Source organism: Spermophilus citellus (assembly GCF_964194105.1).
Source record: "Spermophilus citellus genome assembly, chromosome: 9".
In the NCBI taxonomy this organism is placed as follows: Eukaryota; Metazoa; Chordata; class Mammalia; order Rodentia; family Sciuridae; genus Spermophilus; species Spermophilus citellus.
This window is the reverse complement of record NC_138191.1, coordinates 75227278-75253386: the sequence shown is the minus strand read 5'-3', so window position 1 is coordinate 75253386 and position 26109 is coordinate 75227278.

The window sequence follows — 26109 nt, the reverse complement described above, 5'->3', positions numbered from 1 at the left end:
GCTTGGCAGATGGTGGTAACAAAGCACAAAAGAGAAAAGAACTGACTTTCGCAGCTAGCAGGTGGCAGGAGGGATGCACCCCATCTTATTCTTTCAGCCTCGCCCACTCACTACCTTTACATCCCACTCTGCAGACAAATTTCCATTTTTTTCAATGCAGAGTGAGAAACAAATGAAAGAAACAAATCCTTCTAAATTATTAGTCTAAGCCAAATGGAGCTGGACAGCCTCCAGCTACCCACTCAGCCACCTTCAAGCAGCTGTCCCCCAGAGCTAAATGGGAACAAATAAGCCAGTAAGAATTTTACTTTGGGTGCACACAAGATCCAGAGAAGTAAGACACAGAAGCAGTCAAGGGAGTGTAAAGGGCTTTAGGTTTGAATGACAAAGGTAGGAACCAGCAAAAAGGCAGGAGTGGGCAGAACCACCAAACATCTTCTTTAACCTCATTAAGGGCCATATTAATCACTATTGAATGAGTCAGTGATAGTTTGCAGTTGAGAAAGAAAAAAAGCCAACTACTCCACCCACACTGGCAACAGGCTTATGGATAAACAACATTGCCTTTAAGGAATTACATAGAATTAAACTGTGTTGGAATGATGAATACCAATAGTCTTGAATTTTGTACTACAGTTACTAGCCTGATGCCTAGTAGATTTGGTTTAGATTTGGTGCTTAATACCCTGTGCTGAATGTAATTAAAACCAAACTGAATGTGCTGTTAAGATGACCAGCTTAGACATGTCCTCTTGACTTAGCCACTAAAGCTGAATGTTTAATATTACTACACAAAGCCTATGTTTCCCCCCCCAAAAAGGGAAAAAAATGCATTCAAAAATGTTCAAAATGTTGTCCCCTACAATGTAGCATAACTAGAAGACAAAACTATAGAAAGAAGCCCTGAAACACCCAGATTATAAAGAGACAGCTTCAGCACTGAGCAAAATAAGACAATGAAGCATTCCCTACAAAAAAATTGGGAACACAGTGCTTCTCCACTATGCAATCCACCCATGGTCCCTTCCACACTCTCCACATGTGTGCCAACATAAAGGTTTTCATTGTTTGGTTAAGAGAGCTTATGACGGCTGGGAGTGTAGCTCAGTGATAGACCACTTACCTAGCATGTGCAAGCTTCTGGGTTTGATTTCCAGTACACACACATACAAAACAAAAACAAAAAAAAAAACAAGGGCTTTCCAGAAGGGTTGAGAAATGCCCAGTTGAGACATTTCAGAGGGAGCTCAGCCAAGCTGCACTTCTGACAGACAACCCACCAATGGTAGATGGCCTGGAAACAATTACCAAAAAGGCCCCACCAGAAATCAAGAACAACAAAAGGGCTAACATGACTGTAGCCAAGATGATGGGCATTGCTTCCCAGAATCCTGGTGGATGGTCTGCATGACTGGTCTTGCTTACCTGAGGCCCCATTCTATTGATGAGGGTGGCATTAGTCTCCATTTCCCTACCTGTGGCTTCCTTAGTGGGGACCCTCCCCCAGATCCTTCTCTAAGCCTAGATCCATTTTCTGTTCCTTTCCAGGTCTCAGTAACCCTCACTTCAAGCCAGGACCATCTGAATCTTTGCTTCCCTTTCTACATGACATTGGGATTCTGGAATAATCTTTAGGTACTGCATGTTTGAGAGCTTTCCTTATAATTCTCAGTGCCTATCCATCCTTCTATCCATCTCTGTATTTCTCTCCCTCAGCACTGGGGATGGATCCATGGCTCAGGTATGCTAGGTAAACACTCTATCACTAAGCTACACCTCCAATCCTCTTCTCTTAATTAATCTCTCCTATCTCAAAAAAAAAATTGCTTTTCAAATGTTTCTGTCATGGATTCCATTAGCCTCTTTTGTAAGTTAAAAAAACTTCACTTGGCCCTTTTTACTCTTCATTTCTGCTATAACAATTTTCATTTCTTTCAAGGCAGGGTAGATGCCTCCAACACCCTAAAGAACATTTCATTCATTTTCAGGGAAATGCTGATGACAAAAGTAAACATTTATTGACATTATCTTCATGTAACATCTTAACAGGAATCAGGAGACTAGCATTTTGCAAGATATTTTTGAAGGAAGAAAACAGTAATATCATTTCTATAAGATTGTACCTAAAGGGATTTCAGAGCAGGGTTGTAAACAAGAATTTTAAAAGGCTGTAGTCTTTGCTAACACTTCATAACCAGAATCTGAAATACCTGAATCCTAGGTCCTATTTAGGCTTCTAAGTTACAGAGAGGCTCAGGAGAGACCTCAAAAAAATATAAGCTCTTAGTCACTTGCTGGATTTTGCTCCAATTTTATTTCCCACTGGATTTTTAATCTGGGGAACTGCGTTAGTATGTATGAAAACTGCAAGAATAATTTTTCAGGCAAAAATCAAGGATAGAAGTTAAGATCTTACCTTCACCTTAGAGCCTTTAACTCCTTGATCTTCTAAATGATGATCGGCCTAATAAATGAGGTATCCTCCAATATCAGTGGAGATGAAAGGAATGGGAATGAAAGAGAAGAACAGAGGAGATAGAAATGAAGGAAAAGATAACTTTTATGTCTCTTCTGTCCTCCAACTCAATTATATCCTTATCAAAGTAACCTCACTGTATATGACTTGAATGTTCTGTGTTGTCCTTTATCTAACTAAATTTCCTTTTCCTTACACTGACCACTGGGGTAGCCATGAGCCACCTGTGGCTATTTAAATTCAAATTTCAACTAAAATTGAATTCAGTTCCTCAGTCATACTATCCACATTGTAAGAGATCAGCAGCTAGATGTGATTAATGGCTACCTTTGGGAAATCATAGATGCAGAACATTTCCATCATTACAGAAAATTCTAACAAACAGTGTGTAATCTAAGCAATAGAGAGAAGAGGAGAAAAATGGAGTTCTGTCGAGTTTAGTAAGTATGATTCAGGGGTGGTGCTGGTAGTCATAGCCTGGCATTTATTGAGCACCCACCTAGGAAGGTACAGGGGTTGTTTCCATTTTACAGACAGGGACAGAAAGGTTATGTCCAAGCTTACACAGCTAAGAGTAGTGGAACCAAGTTTGAATTCAGGCCATTGAGTTCCAAGAACTCATTCTCTTAACTACTACGCTCTAGTGTGTGACATAAAAAAGGATCCCCAGAACCAGAAAGAGGAGTTTCTCATACCCGGTCAGACAGAGCCTATTACAGTGGTATTTGAAAAACAAAGGCTAGGCAAAAGCACTGGCTACAGGTTTCCATCACCTACTTAGAGGGAAGGGTTCAGACATCATCAGTACCAGCACCCAGCAGTGTGTCCTTTATGCACGTATTTTCAGATGTCAGTATGTTATAAAATTAATGCACATTAATTATCCATAATCTCTAATAATCCTTTAACTGTCACCCAAGACTTCCTGAATTTTAAAATTTACGGAGGTGGGGATCATGTATGTCTTTGACATGACTGTATCATCATATTTATATCAATATTTAATCGAGTACAGAGTATATGGTAGCCTCTCTAATAGCATTTTTATAAGAACAATAAAGGAAAAATAAAAATAATCTAACCAAGTTTTGTTATGCAAAGATATGTGATAGTGGGATACACCTGATTATTAAAGTCAGACTGTAGTGTGTACTATAGGCAAAACCATGCACTCAGTACCCTTTTTTCAGAATATCCTTTAACTTAATGGATATTTGTTGATTTGGCATTCAGTCTGCATCCCCCTTCCTAAGATAGGTACCAAAGTTCCTATTTAGGAATTGACTTCTTCCACATTAATATACTTGGATTATTGTCAGTCAAGGAAACATTTCCTCTTCTAGGTAAATGGCAAACCAACATGGACCAGTCAAACGCTGCTTTTGGCTGAGAGTGCTGAGTGGAGCAGAACAAACATGGATATGCATTTGGAACAGATTCACTGTAGCTATGAAGCCTTTCAGGTTATTCTTTGGTTGCCATTCCTGGATCCCTGGCACATTCTTCATTTCTGCCTTTTCTGAAAATGTTTTTTCAGTCTTCCTTTCAGTTCTATGGGTACCCTATATCCTTCCTAAACAAAACAAAGCAAAAGATAAAAAAAAAATTTTCTACTTAGCCAAGTTGATTTCACTTTCCTTACACCAAAAAATTCAACCAACGCATCTAAGGAGACCTTTCCCTATTTGTATGTGCTCAGCATCTCAGCACCACCACACAACTTAGGGTTGACTATGTAATTTGAGGGATCCAGTGCAAAATGAAAGTGGGAGCTACTTATAAAAAATCAGGGGAAAAGTATTAAGATATTAAAATATAAACCTATTTTTATTCTATAACCTCTCTGAGAACTCATCATGGAGTTTTTTCTTTACTATTTAGTGCTCTAAGTAAAGAAAAATCATGAACTTAGATTATAAATTTTACCATTTATATTTATTGTACAATGTCTTTTTAATGCAAATATCAGAGTATTTAACTGACATGCAAAATTACCAAAATTATACAACTCTTATTTCATGGCTCATACATGTAGCAGAATAATGGAAATATAGATCCACACTCATTCTATCCTCCTGGGGTATTAAGAAGGCTACATATGGATGAAGCAAACATATACTTCCTTCATTTCCTCTGCTCAGACACCTATACCAATATCCCAATGGATTTTACTGAAAAAAAAGTCCAAAGATAAAATTATTGAGAATTTCAAGACAGTAACAGCAGACTCTAACCACTTCTAGGCATGAGACCCTATACTACTGTAGGCCAAATATCATAAAAGCCAGACCTGATACCAAAACTTTCATTTGAAGCAATAGCAGTCAAACCACCTATCTTCTCATCAGCTCTTGTCCTAATGTCTGTTGACCTGTAATCACATCACTGCAAAGAGTTATTTCTGGTTGTTCACTCCAGTATTATTTTTGCAGAATTCAGGGAGAGTAAAAGGAGATGGAGTTTCTATGTTTTCCCTGTTTAGGTGAGTTTCAGAGATGTTTATATAACCCCTCTGAAGAAGAAACAGGGGAAAAATCCCTGAATATTCTTCTGCTTTCTGTAACTGCAAATGAAGGTCAATTTTACGTGTCAGGAAAGGATTCAGCAGTAGCTTGCTACTAAAGAAGACAAGATCATTTCAGGAAGCATCCTCTGCAAAAAGGCTGGAGAACAACACTCCTCACTCCCAAAGCCTCAGCTCTGCCCTCTTATGGCAATTCAGATGCATTTAAGGTGCATTGAAATCACAAAATCACATGATTTTGAATTGAAAGGGAACTTGGAAGGATCAGCTCTATCATTTTACAGATGAGCTTAGGTAATTTTCCATAGATCAAAGTACTATTTAATAGTAGCACCAGGCAAAGAACTGAATTCTTAACTTTTACTCCCACCATTAGCCATAGCATTGTTTCTCCAGAGGATAAAAATTATGATTTTATTTATACAATATTCTTGAAATGATAAAATTATAGAAATATAGAACAGATTAGTACTACAGTTATAAAGGACATTTGTTTGAAAAATAGGCAAAGGGTACATAGGGTCTCTTTATATCTTACCACTATATTTGAATCCATAATTATCTCAAAGTTAAAAGTTTAATTTGAAAAAATTAATAAAGGGCACATTTACAGTTTGACTTCACTCATTTAAGATAAATAATAATGGAAGTCAAATACTAAATTGATGATAATGGAAATATTTTATTAGCCCTATTCTTTTACATGAGTAACTTGGGGTTGTATTTTTGACTATAATTTTGTGTGCTATTCCTGAACTTTCATATAATTATTATTAAACCTTGTCCTTCAAAGTTATTTCACTTTGGATGCTATTGGACAACACATTTCCAAAAGAGCAAGAAATCCTAGACCCAGAATATACACAGTGGAGGTGGCCTCAGTATCACTAGTAACCAAGAATGTTTATATTGTGTTAAATCCAGAGAGATTGCAAACATCAGGCAGCACATATAGATAACATTTCATCTCTTCAGATGTCTTAATGCAGGAGAAGACAAAATTTTAAAGAATATCTGTTGAATACAAAACTACCTAACAAAGTTTATTAAGGCCATTTGGGGCTGTTAGAGCACATCCCCAAAGAGGAGAAAATAATATTAGAGTGTTCTAAATTTGTCAGAGTATTAGTTTATTTTCCCTTGCTGTAACAAAATGCCTGAGGCTGGGTAATGTATAAAGAAAAGGTTTATTTAACTCAGGGTTTTGGAGACTAAAAGTCCAACATCAGAAAGCCTCATTTGTTCAGTCTCTGATAAGGGTTTTATGACAGATGGCATCACTGTAGGAGCTGGATCACCTGGTGAAACAGGGTTGCCAGAGATTGGGGACAGGCCAGTCTTGCTCTTGAGGAAACTAAGTGGGATTCCACAAGAACTATGCTAATCTTTTCCAAAGGATGCATCTCCAATGACCTAATTATCCAACTGTACTAAGCCCCGCCTCTCAAAGGTTCCATCACCTCCCAGTGTCACCTCACTGGGGACCAACCTTCCAACATGTGAACCACTGAGGGATAGACTCCAACCACAGTAGTCAGTCTCATCTCAAATTAAACAAATCACCATGGTGCCATTTCCCTGAGTAAAAATAGTCTCAACTCAGCCATCTGTACCAACTACCATCAGAGAAGAATTATTCATTACTTGATCAGATATATCCTCCATAATAGGCATTTTAGAATGTAACTTTAAAGAAAGAGAGAAAGAATGGAGACATTAAAATTCACAACAAGAATAATGAATTGGCTTCAAAGGAAGTTCTAAACAGAGGAGCTCTTTGTTCTACAGAATTCCCAGTGGGTCAACTTTGATTCCATCTGGAGGTAGAGCTAAAGCATATTCACTAAGAGGCAGAATATATTCAAGGATGGCTGTGAACTGCCTTTCCACAGACACGATTGCTTTATAAACAATCATGAAGCAGAGGTTACCTATGTTATTAAAATCATTGGGAGTGTGAGTATATGAACAAAAAGTATCAGTGCACCAGTTGGGCATTTCTCCTAATTTTTATTTTAGTTCTACCATTTGGGACAAAATGAGGCTGGTTTGGCAAATTTGGACTCACTTAAGAAAAAAAAAAAAAAAACTATTTCCTTCTAAAAGGAAAAGGAAACAAAACATTTGTTTAACTTATTTATCCACGCATTCTGTTTTTACCAAAATACTCTACATAAGCACTATATTAAGTCATGGGCTACATTTGTGAAGAATAATAATAGCAGCAGACACTTGCCTAGTTTACATAGGCATCAGGCGCTATTCTAACAAATACTAAATCATGCATTTTTCCCATATCCCTGTGAAGTAGCTATTACTATCATCCTTGCCATATGGCTCAGGAGACTGAACTTCCCCAAGGTTACAGAGCTACCAGGTAGAGAAGCCGGAATTTAAACACAGTAATCCTAGCTTCAGAGCCAAGTTCTCGACTAACACACTTACGCAGAGATTGATTGGTACAGTCTCAACCTCATGGAGCTTTTCAGTTTATCAAGGGAGACAGACATTAAACAAATAACGTAAATGGATATTAAGGGCTGGAAGTTCAATGTATGATGAGAATAAACCAAGGGGAAATAATCCTCTCTCTTTCTCTTTTCCCAGAATATCTTGCCCCTCCTCCTCTTTGGTACAAAGTCCCTTTTGCATTCATGGTTTGTTTTTGTTTTTGTTTTCTCACTGATTAAACGTGGAATAGGCATTTGCCTTGTGTTGGATCTATGCTATCTTCAGCATGATACATCTGGAAGTCCATAAATTCTCCATAAGGAAAGATTAATTCTGGTCCATGTAAATAGCAAAACTGTGAAACATGCCTAGAAATCAGGTATTGATTTACTAGCTGCTTCTTGGTGAGCATTTTCAAAAATTCTTCTGTTACTATTTTATATTTTTCTTGCTGCTGTTATTTTCCTGGAAAACTGTTTCATTAATTTGAGGATTCAAAATGACAATGTGAAAGGAGAATTATATAACTTTTCCATATTATAAAAACCTTCATGTGTGGGAGCAATGATTAGAGCTCAATCTCCATTGCTCATTGAGAGCCCCAAAGCCTAATTAACACTGGCTTGTAATCAAGTCTATTCTTCTGGTGGCTACTTCCTTCATGGGTCTGCAACCCAGCACTTCTGACCCTGCCTCATGTTTTCAAGTTCACACAATAGATCTTTTCTAAAATGTCTCTTTTTCCCCTACGAGAATAAGCTAGTGGTATTAGCCATCTCCCTCACTGCTTTTCTTTGCACATTCTTTTATTATTATTATTATTCCTAGGACTCTCTCTGGAATGAAAGTACTTTTTCTATTTTGCAAAGGCTTCCTTTCACACTGGAAAAATTGGAGTTTGGTACTCAGTAAAGTGGAGGCCCTCTGACAGTCAAATGATTAGAAAGCACTTTGTTGAGAATTCTAATCCCCTGCCCCACTGTGAGCACAGGATTATTCCCCAGAACACGTTCAAGGGGCCCTGCAGGGAAGTGGAAGGACACAGGGCTCAGAGGGAGATGGATTTAATGTCAAATTCTAAATCCATCACTTTTCAACGTTTGACCTTGGATGGGTACGCTGAATGTGCAAAGCCTCAGTTTCCTCATCTGTAAGATAGAGACACTAATGTCTCCTTTGAAGAGCTGTTTTTACAATTTGGTGTGTTCCGACAGTGCCCACAGCAGGTGCATCCTTTTCTTATTGGGAAAGTGGGAGTAAAGGTCAAGGTCAGGGTGTTGGGTATCAGGCAGAGAGAGTTAAAGGAAGGCAGAAGAGGGCATTATAAAGAGCAGCAGTCATCTGGGAGTCAGGGAGTCAGTGACCACAGTACAATCATCCAAGAGAGGACTGGGATGAGGCTCTGTGAGGATATTCACCCCCTGGAATCTGACATACCTGGGTTCAATCAAGTCTTTGCCATTTATTGGTTGTTTGATCTTTTCTTCTCCAATAGTTTGGGGAAATTGATTCTGTTTCCAATGGTAATTACGAGAATTAAATTGGGTATTTGTAAAGTGCTTTAATCCAGTGTGTGGCACACAGTAAGCTCTCAAAAACTGTTAACTCTTTCTATTAGTACTGGTAGCAACTAGATATCTGTTTTATCCTCAGTGAATTTCTAAATCTCCTCAAGCCTTAATTTTCTTATCTGTAAAATGGGTGTAGTAGGAACTGTCTCATGTTGCTATAGTCAAACTTGAGACAACTCATTTAAAAACTGATGGCATTGTACTTGACCCCTGGTGGGTAGTGAATAATTGTGTCCCCTCTTTCTCACTCTCAGGCACAATACACCTGGATGCTTCCCTTTTGATTTTGTGAAAATGTACCTCCATGAATGAATACTGCCACTTACACCCATGTCTCACAAATTCTCGCTCAATACTTCTCTCTGACTCTTAGAAGCTCTGTGTTTTTCTATGTTATTCTCAGAACCTGGAAGATGTGCCTGAAGTTTTCCAGAAAGGTGGTCCTTTCCAAAACCATGAGTCCTACACTTCTGTTAGCAATTTCCACACCATGTTCTCCATAGGATAGAAATTCATTTCAGTACTTCAATTTCAACGAGTTTTATCAGAAAAATTTTTTTTTCTTCTTGACAGGAAAACTCAGGGTTCTGGGAGGGATGAAATGCTGCAGTAAACAAAGCATTTGAAAGAAGAAATTTCACAAGGAAAGCAGGAGGGGACTGTTTCTAAAGGACACAAACTTCTGATTTTTCACTGAACTTTAAAAAATGAATGAAGTCTTTCCAGATGTAGCTTCTGTGCTTCTCCCTTTGTCTCTGTCTCTCTCTCTCCTCCCTCACCTCTCTTTCCTCTCTGCTTTCTTTTCTCCCTCTTCCCTCTCTCTTTCCCTCCTTTCCCTCTTTCCTTCCCATTCTGATTATTTGTTTTCCTCCATTCATACTACTGCTGTCTCTGTTTTCACTCAGAATGTTTTTGACTGCTTCCCATCCCCCCACCCCTTAGTTCAGGTGTGGTTTTTATTGCCTTTGCAGTCCGTGTGCTGACACAGCACCAAACCTCCTCCATTTCCCAGTTATATCAAATACTATGCAGAAAACTCATCCTACTCAATGTCAAATGCCACCTCCACTTTGGATGTGCATTACTTTTCTTCAGGATAGGTTTCACTCTTTCCCATCATCACAAACCCCCACAACACACACACACATACACACACACACACACACACACACACACACATATTACCTGATCAGTAAATCAAGAAATTGCCTATTCTTCCTTTAGAGAAGCATGGAAATATTATATGGTAAAAGCTAGATGAGTGCAGGGTGAATTAGTGCTCAAAAGCCAAGAAGAATGGAAGCTTATCTAATCAGATTTTTTTCCCCTGAAACTTATCCCAGCATTTGAATTTGTAAAGTGAATGAATAATTTGGTGAGAAATAGATTTCTCAGAGGATTTTCATAGTTCCCAGCTTCTCCTTAGGCTGAATATTTCAACTTAGAACAACCTTTCTTCTGGCCATTGTAGAACTTGAGGTCCAGGGAATGGACTCACTACAGAATGCACACACAGCTGATGGAGACACATGACCTTGCAGAAATATTAAGGGAGTCTGTCATCACCTCCATTTGAGCCCAATACAGATCTGGTATTAACTGTCACTGGATTGAGGAGCTAATTTGTAATCTGTGACCAAAATTATTACAGAATCTACTTGTAAAGTGCCCCCGCAACCTGACCCCAAACAAATAATTCTTTGGAGACGCCAACAGTGAAGTGATTTAGATTTAGTATATGATAACTGTATTGCTATGCCTCTGTATACCCTCTGGAGTATATTTTCCTTGCAGGAAGTTTGTGTGTAACTAACATTCATCATCTCTGAATTCCCAGCCCAGTGCACACAGCAGGGCCTCAATAAATGCTTTTTGAGGAGAACTAAACTGAGTGGAATTTAACTAAACCAATATTAATGAGTGACATTCAAGATGAATTGATTGAAGGTTCAAGTTGCAATAAGTCTTGTCTTATTCCATCCACTATGTCCTCCCAGCCATATAGCTTCCTTTTTTTTTTACCCCTTTTGTAACAATATAATGCTACATCTATTTGGCTTGTTGCTTAGCTAAATTGTGCAGGCAATGCAGTATCACCAGACTGTGAGTTCAGACAGTCAATTTATGTGCAAGCTGGAAGGATCCTGGGAAGCAGTCATGTTGCACTGAAGTAGTTTTGTCCTGACAGGATCCCATTTGCAATGAGCTCCATCACTCCCAGGAAGATTGGCCTCTCTGATACCAAAACATGGCTATTCTTTGGAGCATCATTTCTCATAGGAAATGAGGGAAAATTAGGGATCTTGGTTTCTAGTTCTCTCTCTTTCCATACTTGACTTTTGAATCTTGAACAAATCACTAAACCACTATGGACCTACCAGTGATACCTTGAATCTCTGTTTTTACACGTTTTCTTTTCTTCCCTTAATGCAGTTCTTTAGGTGAGATATTACTATCCTTGCTCTACAGATTCTTCAAAAGCATACATTTCTTGAGTTTAACCACATACGTGGCACTGTTCCAGGAGATGGGATGATCAAATTAAAGCCAAGAGGAGTTTTGTAGTAAGGCCACCACCTAAAAACTTCTTCCACCAACAGTTAATATTTTCAGGAAGTTTTTTTTTTAAATAATCTTTAACAAATTGGGCTGATCAGGAGAAGAAATAAAAGATCAAGTTCCACAGGGGGCTATACCACTTACTATTTTGTAGCCTACATTAAAGAGGAAAAAAAAAACCAACTTATCCTATTGATAATGATCTAGGATTTTTAGTCAACCTTTTCACTGAAAACAACACAAATTCAGGATGAAATATAAAAAGCATCTTTCTAAAGTGCCTAAGAGCTAACAACATCCCAAGAATGACTCAGTCTGAATATAGAAGGAGGTAAAGATCCAGAGGAATAAATCCAGTACTCAAAGTTGCTTTTGTCTTTAGCACATTTGGATGAAAAAGCTGCAAAGACAAATTGTGGTACTGATAGCCTTGAAAGATGGGAGGGAAAATAAAACCTCCATGCCTGTTCCGTCTGGGAAGTCTGACAGCCCTCCACATTGACATGGGGACCCCAAAGTGCCTCAAGAGTGAACCAGAAATAAACTAACCCTTGCTGGACTTTCAGCCCATGTTTATATAGCAACTAGGAGGTCTATGGAGCCTCAAAATTTAAACTCTGAATAATGTCATCCAAGATCAGTATTTCTCCAGGCCTCAAGATGAGACCAACAAAAATTCTCTTTGGAGGAAAATATCATTTCCCTAGGTCTTCATTAACTTACATAAATATCTCTTTAAATATAGCATAAATATAACTAGGCAATAAGGAAACATGGTACTATACTCAAGACAAGAAGAAAAAGAAAAAAACAGATAACAGAAAAACTCACAATTTTAATGTGGAATTCACAGGTCAGGATTTGAGTGTAAGGAGCCTGCGGGGAGGTTGAGAAGTGAGGCAGGGAAGGAATGAGGAAAGACAGCCAGCAAGGGTTGTACTGCCAAGCTAGTTACCTCTAGGAGGTTGGAGTTCAGTCCTGCTGGGGCACTCCAGGGTCAGGAAAAACACAAGCCACAGATTTATCTACTTTAGGGATAAGAGATCAAAAGCAAAGCTATTCCCAGGGGATGAAGGTGATGATAGTTGTCCAGAATTTGTGGGTTTGGGTTATTAGAAAAAGCTTTCAAAAAGATGCAGGTGTTGGCAGTGAGCAATTTGGACTGGTATGCACTGAAATGGTAAGGTCTGCAGGCAACAAGAGTATCTGCTACCCTCTCAGAGGATTGATATGTCCAAATTCACAGACACAAATGATAAAACAACACATTTTGCTCTGTATTTAAAAAAATAAAAGGCGTGCTAGAAAATAACTACAAAAAAACACGAAGCTATAAAAAGATTTGCGAAGAACCAAATAGAACTGCTAAAACTTAAATTACAATAACCGAAATTAAGAGCCAAGTTGTTGTATATGCACTATGTTAGATCCAGCTGAAGAGATAATTAGTGAACCAGAAGGGGAATCCAAAATATTGTACAAAATGTAGCACGAAGAAGGCAAGTACACATAGAAAAAAAGGGAAAATACATAGAAGCTACAATGAGATCATCTGACAGACATTTATCAGATTCTCATAAGGAGAAGAGAGGGAGAATGGATGCACTATTTGAAGACAATGGCAGCTGATTTTCCAGAAATGGAAAAATTAAACTCAAGACTTGTGGCTCCAAATGGTATGTGCCTTTCTTGTACTTGGAAGAAACAGATCTCTTCAGCACAGCCTTCTTTATTTTACTCTCCCTTATCTATTCCTTCATGTATCATCTGTATTTACCTTCTAAAGAGTGTGTAACATCCTGGTCCTCAGAGGAATGGAGATGATGCAGCTCCTTAGTCCCTTTAGGGGGAGACTCACCACAGACTCACTATAATCAACACCAAGATATAGATCCTACAATAAAGTGTCTTTTAAAATAGTGTTGTGGGGGGACATGAAGCAGGAATCAAACTAATTCTGCCATAGGAGCTTGGAAAACCTTCACTGGCGAGGTGAGACTTCAACTGTGTCATGCAGAGTCAAAAGGAGTGAGTGGGAGTTTGTCTGCCTAATAAGGTGGAATAGGTATCCTAGGCAGAAGGCAAATGTATGTTGACATCAAAACATTATCATTCATGGAATGTTTGAGGAAAGAGAAGCAACTCATGTAGCTGGAGTATAGATTATATGATAGGTGAGGGGGTATGTCTGCCAAGAAAGCAATCTGGCATTTAGTGTAGTGGCCACCTCTTTAAGGAATTAAAGTATTCTGGCAATACTCAAACTGGGGTCCACAGACCCTTAACACAAGATCCTTAAGTGAGGGAACACTCTTGGGAAAATTCTCAAAAAAAACATTGATGTGGCTGCATCACTATAGTATGCTGATTTTAAGTCCTTTTGGTATAAACCTAAGCGTGGGTTAACTAAGTCAAATAGTTGTTCCATTCCAGGTTTTCTAAGGAATCTCCACACTGCTTCCCAGAGTAATTGCACCAATTTGCAGTCCTACCCGCAATGTATAAGTGAACCTTTTTCCACACATCCTCGCCAACATTTATTATTACGTGTATTCTTGATAATTGCCATTCTGACTAGAGTAAGATGGAATTTCAGTGTAGTTTTAATTTGCATTTCTCTAATTGCTAGAGATGTTGAATATTTTTTTCATAATTTTTGACTATTCATATTTCTTCTTCTGTGAAGTGCCTGTTCAGTTCCTTTGCCAATTTATTGATTGGATTATTTGGTTTGTGGGATTGTTTGGGTTGTTTTTTTTTTTTTTGGTGTTAAATTTTTAAGTTCTTTGTATATCCTGGAGATTAATGCTCTATTTGAGAAGAAGGTGGTAAAGATTTTCTCCCATTCTGTAGGCTCCCTGTTCATGTTCTTGATTGTTTCCTTTGTTGTAAAGAAGCTTTTTAGTTTGATGCCATCCCATTTATTGGCACATCAATATTTATAGCAGCTCAATTCATAGCCAAGCTATGGAACCAACAACAGATGAATGGATAAAGAAAATGTGGTATATACACAAAATAGAATATTACTCAGCCATAAAGAAAGAAATTATAGCATTTGCCAAAAAATGGATGGAACTGGAGAATATCATTCTAACCTAAATAAAGCACCCTTCCACCCCCCAAAAAAGTAAAGCCAAATGTTCTCTGATATGTGGATGCTAAACCATAACAAGTGAGGATCAGGAGGAGAAGTATAAAAGTTTCTTGGATTAGACAAAAAGGATTGAAGGGAAGGGAGGTGGGATGGGAGTAGAAAAAGCAGTAGAATAAATTGGACATAACTTTCCTGTGTTCATATATGAATACATGACCAGAGGAATTCCACATCATGTTCAACTACAAGAATGGAATCAAAACTATAATGGGTTGTACTCCATGTATTAATGTCAAAATATATCCTACTATCATGCATATATAAAAACAAGAATTTTTTTAAAACTTCTCAGAAAAGCTTTTTTTTTCCTCTCATTTTTATGAGACACTAAACAAAAGAAAATGAAAACACACAAAACCTCTAAAATGAATACATGTATGCTTTGGGTCATTTAGTTACTACCATAATTGGAGTCCATGGTTACATTATGGTCACCTTGGATGCAGTGTGGGAGTTGACAACTCATTTGTAAATAAATGATTTTTGTAAATAAATGATCATGTCAGCTTCAAGACAGTCAAGAGTGGCGGGGTCCATGTATTCTAGAGGTTATATGCCTCAGCTTAAAAGTATTAAAATATGATTTCAAAAGATATAACTGTGCAGTCCAAACAAAATACTATGCCACCAGCTTGCAACCCTAACCTAAAGTGACAGTTTTTAACTTTTAATGGGTAAGTGCATTTGATTGTACGAGGTGAGATCAACATGTCCAAATGACAAAATGATCATTGTCCTATGCTGAGTTCATTGTATTTGTGTGGAATCATTTTACCAGTTATAATGACACTGATAATTAAAATAAGACACATTTTCCTAGGATGTGATTTTGTCTCTTAAGGTAGACAATAAACTGGGCCTTTAATGTGAAATTGTGATAAGAACATTGCACAGAGGAGCGGCTCCTTTTAAATGTTTCTAGCTTATAACAAAGGAACAAATTTATGAAGTTAAATGTTTATTTATGCCAACTAAAGGCCAAATAACATCCTGGGACACTACATAAAGGTGGTTTTCTACCGAGTTTGAATATGCTTTCTTCCAAATTTCAGACACAATGGAAATAATGACAGAAAACCTGATTTGCAGTCAAGTCATGCCAATATATTTTGAACAGATCACTTATTGTAGTATTTACTGATTTCTTTCCTCTGGCTCTGTGCAGGGGCCATAAATATTTTTTCAACAAGTATAAGAAACAAAAATTAACTTGAAATATTATTTTCCTGTTCACAAATCTTATAATAATTGGATTAGGTAATCATTTAATACAGACTTAAATATGCCATAATGATAACCTTATCTTCAAGCAAACAAGATAGTCGCCCAGGGATCAAGGGACAGTTCATTAAAATTGAATATGATTTTTCTACAGACAAAAGTAGAATAAGTAGGTAGTCTGAATATGCTAAAATAGTAAACAAATAAGTAACAATGCTTAACTCCACTGTGAACAACCTTCTTAAGTAAACAGCATTGCTCTCTTCAGTATTTTAAATTAAAGGTACAGAAACAAAGATAGAACATACAAGTATATAAAAATTTTCTTTCTACTATTAATCTTTCACACATTAATGTTAATTAGAATTTTATCTGTTTTGTCATTTGCTTATATTTAATTATATGCAGTCATACACCACATGCCATTTTTATATGTATTTCCTAGTCATTGATGGACCTTTATTTTATTCATTTAATTATATGTGGTGCTGAGAATCGAACCCAGTGCCTCACACATGTCAGGCAAGTGCTCTACCACTGAGCCACAGCCCCAGACCCACTACATGCCATTTTGATCAATATTAGACCCACCTAACACAGTGGTTCCTTAAAATAATATCACTTAGTGACACAGCTGTCTTAGTTTACATTCTGTTATATTCACAGAATGATGAAATTGTCTAATGGTACGCTTCTCAGAATGTTTGTCCATCATGAAGCAACACATATTTATTTAGGGGTTAGATTTATATATTACCTATGAGAAATAAAAATTGTCACACATAGTCTTATGTGCTTATAGATTTTGTTGATGTTATAATAAATAATTTTAAGTCCACAGGGAATCCAGAAATTTTTTTTAAACATAAACATTATCATAGGCTACTGAAAGATTTAAAATGAGGAACATACAGGTGATCTAATTTTTATTTTAAATTTACCTTCAGAAAGTATGTGAAGGTTAGGAGACAGACAGGCACACTCGGAGGCAGCAGTTCAGATAGGAAGCTGTTGCAGTTTTCCTATTGAGAGGTAATGAGATGTTAACAGAGGATGTTGCTTTGGGATACAGAGGGTAGGCGGGGAATGTGGCATGCCAGGTGGGTCCCTTGTGGTTCACCTCCTGCTATGTACAAAAAGTTGAAGCATATTTTTGCAAGGGCACATGGCAAAGGCTAAGGAATAAGCTTTATTGGGGAACAAGATAACTTACAAACTGGGATAAGGAGAAAGAAAAAGGTCTCTGCATCTTAATACTGTTCCACAGAGCATTATGCTACAGACTAAGCTCTGCCAGATATGCATTTTGGGTCTATGTCCCAGTGGAAATATGCCCCCCCCAATTTATATGACTCTCTCTCCTAATAGAAAATCTCCAGAAAACAAACTTGCCATTGGAGGAATAGACAAGGTACCTGGTTCAAGACTGCCTGAATTGAAAGTGCCACCAGTTTAGGAATGGACTGGAAATGCCAACTCTTGAGAATCTGGAAGCATTGTGAATCTTGGGGCGACACATGGTGCAGTTGACCCAAATGAAGGGAAGAAACCTCTTGATCCATGGGAAATGAAGCTTGGGTAGAGATCCTTCCTGTAGGAGAACAACCACTGGTTCCAGCTAATTCATTATTCAAATAAGGGTGAGTTTCCAGCATCACTGTTGGGCTGTTCTGTTCATTACACTACAATTCAGAAGTTATTACTTAGAAGCAATTAGCTAGACTTGGCTGTTAATTTGGGGTGTCAGTGAGATGGGGGAAGAGGAGTAGAGAATGACTTTGAAGTTTATACTTTGGCTGATTGAGTGTATGATGGCTTCATTCACTGAAATAAGCAATACAAGAGAATAGGCTTCATGGGAGGAGAGATGACATGTTCACTTTTGGATATGCTGAGTTTGAGGTTTCTATGAGACTTTTCATTTGAAAGACATGGAGGGCTGAGGGTACCAATTTAAAAGTCAAAAATATTAGTTACAATTGAACCAGTTAGTTACAATTGGAAGGAGAATGACAATGACTTTGTTCTACATAGATGGGGAAGCCAAGGGAATTTTTACATTGAGAAGGCAATTTCAGGGAAGTAGATTAGCTGTTGAATGGGGTGGAGGTCAGGCATGGAAAGGGAAAAAAACATAATATAAAATATAAAGATTTTAGATTTTGGAATAAAATATTATTTTAGAAGCCAAAGATCTGTCAACAAAATGAACCATTTAGACAATGTGAGAATTTTCAGGAAAGCAGTGAAAGCATATTTTGCCATTGTTTGAGAAATGGCTGAGTTAGAATAAAAATGACTTCTTTTCAGGAAGTTTGCAGATAAAGAGGAGAGAAAGAGGGAAGATGAGCTAGGAACCAAAGGGGAGGGAAATATTTTACTTATATTTCTTACATTTATGAGACTCTGGGGTTCACATTATATCAGAAGTATGGAAGAAAGTCAGGTCATGTTTGCTGGCCTCAACTTTTTTTCCAAGGATAATTATTTTTAACACACCAAAAAACTTTACTTCAATGATAAGATACATCTTCAAATAGTTTCTCTATTTCAATACTCTTCTACTGATCTCCTTGACTTCATTTCAAGTCTATCTAAATCAGCCCTCCCCTTAACTTCCCAAGACCATGGCAATCTATTCAAAGTAAAAATCCAGCCACCCTATTCGGGTTTTCTATGATCTGGTTCTGGCTCAGGTTCAAATATCCACTAAGCACATGTACATTGCACTCAACCTTGTGCAGTCTAGGGTGAGATGCTGAGAACTGAATTAGCATTTGTACCACTGCATGGTGCCAGCTACCACTGGGAAGAGCCTCGCAAACCAGGTCTAGAGAGTTCCTCAGCATGGTGTTGACTAAGTTGAGATCCAAGGGAGTGTCAGGAGTTACCTGCATCTTTTGTAAAATGCCTCCACTCGGCCCTGACCTTTCGCTTTCAGATTTCCATGTCTTTGTGTTGTTCATCCGGTTGAAATCTCTGCCCTTATCCCCATCAGTCCAGATATTCCACACCATCTTTCCCTTGAAACCTTCTCTTACACCTAGGCTTCTAAGCTGAGTTCAATGCCCCAAATTTGTAGTCCCAGCAGAGGCTGCAGCTCCTTCTCCATAGACCTTGTCACCACATGTATCTATGTATGTGCTTTTCAAGGGCAGGATATGTCTTTAGTTCCTTCTGGTGTGGTGCCTGGAATATGGCAAATGTTCAGTAAATGGTCAAATGAATACAAGTTGCTTGACAAGTCTATTCTAGAACATTTTCGAATTGGGGCAATGCTAGGAGCCACAAGCAAATATACGATGTATGGCACCTTTGGTTGTAAAGTGACGTGACGCCAGCTAGCCACTGAGATGATTATGTTAAGATTTACATTCTTATGGAAATTGGACTCCCGCTGTTCACCTTGGCCTGCTACCGGACTCATGTTACGGACTCATGTTACCAGACTCTTGGAGAGTTCCCATTGGTTGGGGAAGGATAGTAGGAGGAAATTCCGGGGGAGGTCCGGGGGACCCCGGGTTCGGGGAGACGCGCGGTTCCGGTGGACGCCCGCGTGGGAGGACCGGGTTTGGCTTGCCGGCGGCGGTTTTTTCGAAATAAAGTTTTGTTCCTGCTTGAGTGGCTCGTGATTCTGTGCCCAGCCAAGACTGCGGCAGGGCAAGGGAGTGATGTGGCCCTTGGAAAACTTATTTATCGCTCTGATTTTCTCTGGCTCTGTACTTGACTATGGATTACTAAGGTCCTTTACCACAATAATATCTTGTTACTATTAGATTCTGTGTCTGTGAGCACATATGATATTTGACTGCTGAAACACATCTTCTGTGGCAGAGTCTGATGAATTCATTCATTTGACATTCAACGAATATTTATTACATATTTACTTTATACAAGAACCTCTGCTTAGTGTAATTATCAACCAAGCAGATAAAGGACTTATCCTCATGTAAATTCATGATCTAAGGAAGGAAACAGTGAAGAAATAAACTTATGTGTAAATGTGATTTGGGATAAGAGCTAGGGAAGAAAAAATAACATGATTCAGGAAGAGAAATGAACAGAAGAGACTTAATTAAGATTGTGGGGTCAGGAGCTAGGGTTGTGGTCCAGTGGTAGAGCATTTGCCTAGCATGTGTGAGGCACTGGGTTCAATTCTCAGCACCACATATAAATAAATGAACAAAATAAAAGTCCATTAACAATTAACAATACATATTAAAAAAAATAAAAGACTATTGGGTCAGAGTAGGCCTCTATGGGGAAATGGTTAAAACTAAGACCTAGTAGAGTAAGTATAGGAAATCATTTCTTGCTAAGGGAGGCATTGAAGGAGACCCTTTGACAGGAAAGTTGGTGCATTCAAAGCCTGGTGAAGGAGGGGCAAGTTCCATAGGATGGAATTGAAGAGGTTATCAGAGGGCGTTGTGATTTATGGGCCAGGCTAATGATTGAGAAAAGTTATTGAAGGGCTTTGAATAAGAAAATTATATAACCATTTTCTGTTTGAAGGATCACTTGCATATGGTGTAGAAAATGGATGTGAAGAAGCAAGAGGGAATAAGAGAGCCCAATTAGATTTATTGGTTAGAAATTTGGGTTTGGTTGCTTATAATAGAAAATCCCAGAGAAGAATGGAAGAAGCACATACAGTTAGGAGCTTGCTCTACTTTCCTGTAAGTGAAGCCAGGAAAGGCCATATGGGGGAATGCAAGGGCTCAGAGGCTTCCTTGTTTGTCTGAGCCAATCTCCTATGGGATGGTTATCCCATAAGATAATACATCTGCCAGTCCAAGCACCTTTCAGTCAGGAAGAAGGGAGAAGCATTAAGGCAAAAATAAAGCAGCATATCATCACCTTAATACAACTGCCCCAGAATCCTGTCTAAGAAGTTTTATTCACATTTCACTGCCCAGAACTAGGTGACATGGCCTCCATGATTTGCAAGAGAACCTGAGAAAAGTAGATTTTTCTTTTAAAATGAAGTCTATTACCAGCCCACCCTCAAAAATCAGGCTTTTTAAGGAAGAAAAAGTGGATATTTGATGGGCAGCAAGTTGCCTTTGTCCCTGTCCAGCCCTTTTCATCTCTTGGAAGGGAGGGTAAGCATGGTTCATTCATATGAAAGATGTAGCTGTACTGTGCTAACAGAGGCATAGTGTTGTTTCTAAGATTAATCATGGGCAGTAAAATGTACTTGAATAGTAAAGGAAGCCTAGCAAACATTGTAAATTGGCTCTCTCAAAACCCACCCAGTTTTCTTCTAACCTGCTTTCCTGAACTAGATTCCTTTGCAGCTAGGAGAATGGCTTATCTTTTCAGTTAACGCCTATCATAGAGTCACCCAAAATTTGGATGCAGAAGTGAGCTATGTGTAGAGCATATCTATATTTTTAGGGATCCATAGGGGCTTATTGGCTTTTCTGGCAAGCAATTGGCAGAAACATCTGGTCTTCCTGCTACTGTCAGAGTTCTGTCCTCAGTCTTAAACTTCATAGGTACCAAAAAGTCCAGGGTGTAGTTTGGCATTTTTCCTGTGTTTTGCCCCAGCTCTGTTATTCATGGTTATGAAGTCTCCAAAGATAGTCTTTTAGCTCTATTATAGATTATTTGAATTAACCAGTTTTCTCCAAAACTTCAATGTTACAAATAGAGTGGATTCAGTTATCTACAGTTAAGGATCCTGATAAATATAGGAAGTACTAGCGTATGGAAAAGTATATAAGCAGTTTCTTGTATTGTGAACATAAAACAATTATATGATGTAATGAATACATGTCATTTAATAAAATGACTGCATGCCAACTACCTATTTAACTCCCTTAATTTTTTTCTTTTTAAAACTTTGTTCTAATTAGTTATAGATGACAGTAGAATGCATTTTGACACATCATACATAAATGGAGTACAACTTCTCACTCATCTGATTGTACGCAGTATAGAATCACACTGTTCATGTAATCATATATGCACTTAGGGTAATGATGTCCAGTTCATTCTACTACCCTTCCTATATTCATATTCCCTCCCCTCCTTTCACTCCCCTCTATCTAACCCCGAGTAAAATATATTCTTCCCTAGCCCCACCCACTTATTGTGAATTAGCATCTGCATATCAGAGAAAACATTCAGCCTTTGGATTTGGGGGATTGGCTTATTTGGCTTAGCATGATATTCTCCAGCTCCATCCATTAACCTGCAACTACCATAATTTAATTCTTCTTTAAGACTGAGTAATAGTCCACTGTGTTTATATACCACATTTTCTTTATTCATTCATCTGTTAAAGGGCACCTAGATTGGTTCCATAGTTTAGCTATTGTGATTAGAGTTGCTATAAATATTAAAGTGCTGTGTCACTGTAGTATGCTGATTTTAAGTCCTTTGGTATAAACCTAGGAGTGGGATAACTGGGTCAAATGGTAGTTCCATTTGAGGTTTTCTAAGGAATCTCCATACTGTTTTCCAGAGTGGTTGCACCAATTTGCAGTCCTTCCAGCAATGTATGAGTGTACCTTTTTTCCCACATCCTCGTCAACATTTATTGTTGCTTGTATTCTTGATAATTGCCATTCTGACAGGAATGAGATGGAATCTCAATGTAGTTTTGATTTGCATTTCTCTAATTGCTAGATATATTGAACATTTGTTCATATATTTGTTGATCAATTCTTTTTCTTCTTCTGAGAAGTGTCTGTTCAGTTCCTTAGCCCATTTATTAATTGGGTTATTTATTTTGGGGTGTTAAGTTTTTTGAGTTCTTTATGTATCCTGTAGATTAGTACTCTATTAGAGGTGCATGTGGTAAAGATTTTCTCCCATTATGTAGACTCTCTGTTCACATTATTGATTGTTTCCTTAAGTCTCTTCTTGTTGTCTCAAAGATACCTCAAACTCAACATGTCCACATGAGGAACTCTTGATCTTTGCCATTCAACTTTGCTTTTGTCTTTGGACTATATAATTCAGAAATTTGGTAGGTATTGTAGACATTACAGTGACATTGTGTCACTGTAGTATGCTGATTTTAAGTTCTTTGGTATAAAGGACTCACACATTTGTTCCATAATCAAGTTCTATTTTGCTTCTAAATATCTCTGGATTCCATATACTCGTTTTTTTTTTTTTTTTGGTTTGCTCATATATTTTAATTTTATTGGTTCTTTTTAGTTATACATGACAGTAGAATTCATTTTGATATAATTTTACAAGCATGAACTATATCTTATTTTAATTAGGACCCATTCTCATGGATATACATAATGGTGGGGATTCACTATGTTGTATTCATATATGTACCTAAGAAAATTATTTCGGACTCATTCTACTGTCTTTTCTTTTCCTATCTCCTCTCCCTTCCTTCATCCCCCCTTTGTCTAATCTACTGAATACTTATGCTTCCCCTCTTATTATGGGTTAGCTTCCACATATCAGCAAAAACATTTCACCTTTTTGGGATTGGCTTATTTCACTTAGCATGATAGTCTCCAGTTCCACCCATTTACTTGCAAATGTCACAAAGTAATTCTTCTTTAAGCCTGAGTAATACTCTATTATTTATATATATATCATATTATACATTTCTATCATCACCATCTTCATTCAAGCTACCATGAGCTGTTTCCTGAACTCTATATTAGTCTCTTAATTGATCTAATTGTATCTTCTCTGGACTTCTTCTAATTTAGTTTTTACAATGTGTACAAATTTTCAACATGAAATATGATCCTATTCACAAATAGTTAAAATTCTCAATAATTTCACACTGTTCTTGGGATAATTGATACCTGTTCTTACCCAGAGAGGTGGTATTACTCACTGACTCAATCAAGAATCCACGCACAGAGTGGCCCTTGCCCTCCCTTCTGAACACCTGTCTCCCTGTTCCTTGTTCTTCATGTGTCCACTTACTTGCCACATTTTTAGGCCTTGCACATGCTACCTTCTCTTCTGGAGCATCTTACTTACCTTCTCTCCCTGGAGAACTTGTTTATATCCTTCAGAACTCAGTTTAGGCACAACTTCCCATTTACCTAGGATTAATTACTTAACTAGAAAGTCATCTTTTGTAGCATATATCACAAGTGACAATTTTTAACTTATTTGCTATTATTAGGTTAAAACCTAGTTAAATCAACTAGACTAAAAGTTCTGTGTAAGAAGGAAGAATGATTGATTTGGTTCTCTCTCTAATGAATATTGTTTTATTAACTTTCTTAGATTACTGATATTGAACACATGCAAGTCCTTTGGAATAGCGAGTAAAATAATGAACAAACCAGCTAATCGCATATGTAATTGATAATCTTTGTATCAAACTTGCAAAGTAAGCATGACCTACATATTGGTCCCACTAAAAATGCATGGTATAGGTGGGACTTAAGTCCAAGTGTGTTGCTGAATCCAAAACCTGAATTCCTCCCATTTCACCATGCTGACTTCCTTTCTTAAATGAGATGGTATATGTTGGAACACTTTGTAAAATATATTACTCAATGGTGGGTATTTACATCATTTTCATCTAGGCTTTGTTCAGGACTGTCCCTAGAATGAATAAGGGACAGTCCTGAACAAAGGGCCCACTATCAACGTGAAGTACCAAATAATGCAGAGAAACTTCCAGCATCCCTTGTCAGCCCGGCACCACACTGTCAAGCATCCTTGCATTTTGCTGGTAGCCTCTGGAATGGAGTATTTTATTAGGTGTCCTGTGAAAGCAGCCATTCAAAACACAATTCATCTTGACTATTAATGTCTCTTGAGTATTTCTATAATAAATATAGTGTTCTGATCCAAAATAGATAAAACCAAGAACTTGATTCAGCTCTCCCCATCTCAGAAACCCATAAGTCATCAAGGATGACTTATGTTAGCAACGACAAACAAAGGGGTGGGAACCTGAGTGCAGATGCAACCAACTTATCATTTTCTTATTTGTGAGCTCTTTGCCCTTCCCACATTTCTGATGAACTCCAGCCAATTACTTTGATTTGTAACTGGGAGTTGGCAGCTTCCAAACAAACATATAACCTACTCCTTCCACTCAGCAGAATAGCAGGAGGGAAAATGTGGAGTTCCTTTGGGTCTCAAGAGGACTCTAGTCCTGAGGGCAGTAACAAAAGCAGACTGGGATTTGAGGGCTGCTGCCAAGGCAGGAGGAACTGGGACTCTGAGGACTATAAATGTCATGGCTTATTGACGACCAGCTCCTTCAGTCCTTCATCTCAAATGAGGACAGGAAAGAAACAAAATCAGGACAGTTTTTCTGAGATACACAACATGACCCAAAACAACTTGTAAGTGGTGACAATTAGTAAGATGAATGTCTGGAATGCACTCTTTAAAAAACAAAATAACATTTATTATTTTGCCATTAAGAATTTTAAAGAAAGGATAATGGAAGAAGTAGAAAGACACCAATAAAAATCAGCCCATTATGAGGAATCAGACATATTTACTTCCTGTATTTTATGTGACTGTCTTCACATAACTGTTCACAATCTAAATACACAATTTCATATTTTTATATGATATAATCTCATCATTTTATCATGTCACTAAAGAGTCTTCATAAATATAACTTTAAGAGTATAGTATTTCATTATAAAGGTATATGTATTCTACTTAACCAGAATCCTAATTTAAGATGCTTTCCTTTTATTAAATAATGCCATAATAAACATTTTTTGCTAAGTCTTTGCCTGTATATGTCATTATTTTCTTAAGCCAGATTATGGAAGAGGGATTTTTGCATCAAAGTATATGAAGAATAAGGTTTTCAATACAAATTTCCAAATTTCTTTTCATTGACAGCGTAAGTTTATTTTTTGTCGTATGTTCATTAGTTCTAAATATCATTTTTTAAATATTCCATTTAGTAACAGTTTCAATTAGTTTTCTTTGATTACAAGTGGCCTCAGTAAGAATATTTATATCTGATGTTTATATTTCTCTTTTGTCAAATATGTTTATACACCATTGGGCCATCCTTGTATTGGGCACTGCTCATTTTCTTGAAGATTCATGTGAGCCCTTTATATACTTATCTTCATATTTTTAATTTATTAATATTTATTGAGATGAATACAATTTTGAGAACAAAGCAGGAAACTCTTTTACAAAGCAGTATAGTTCTTTTGATGCCTTTCTG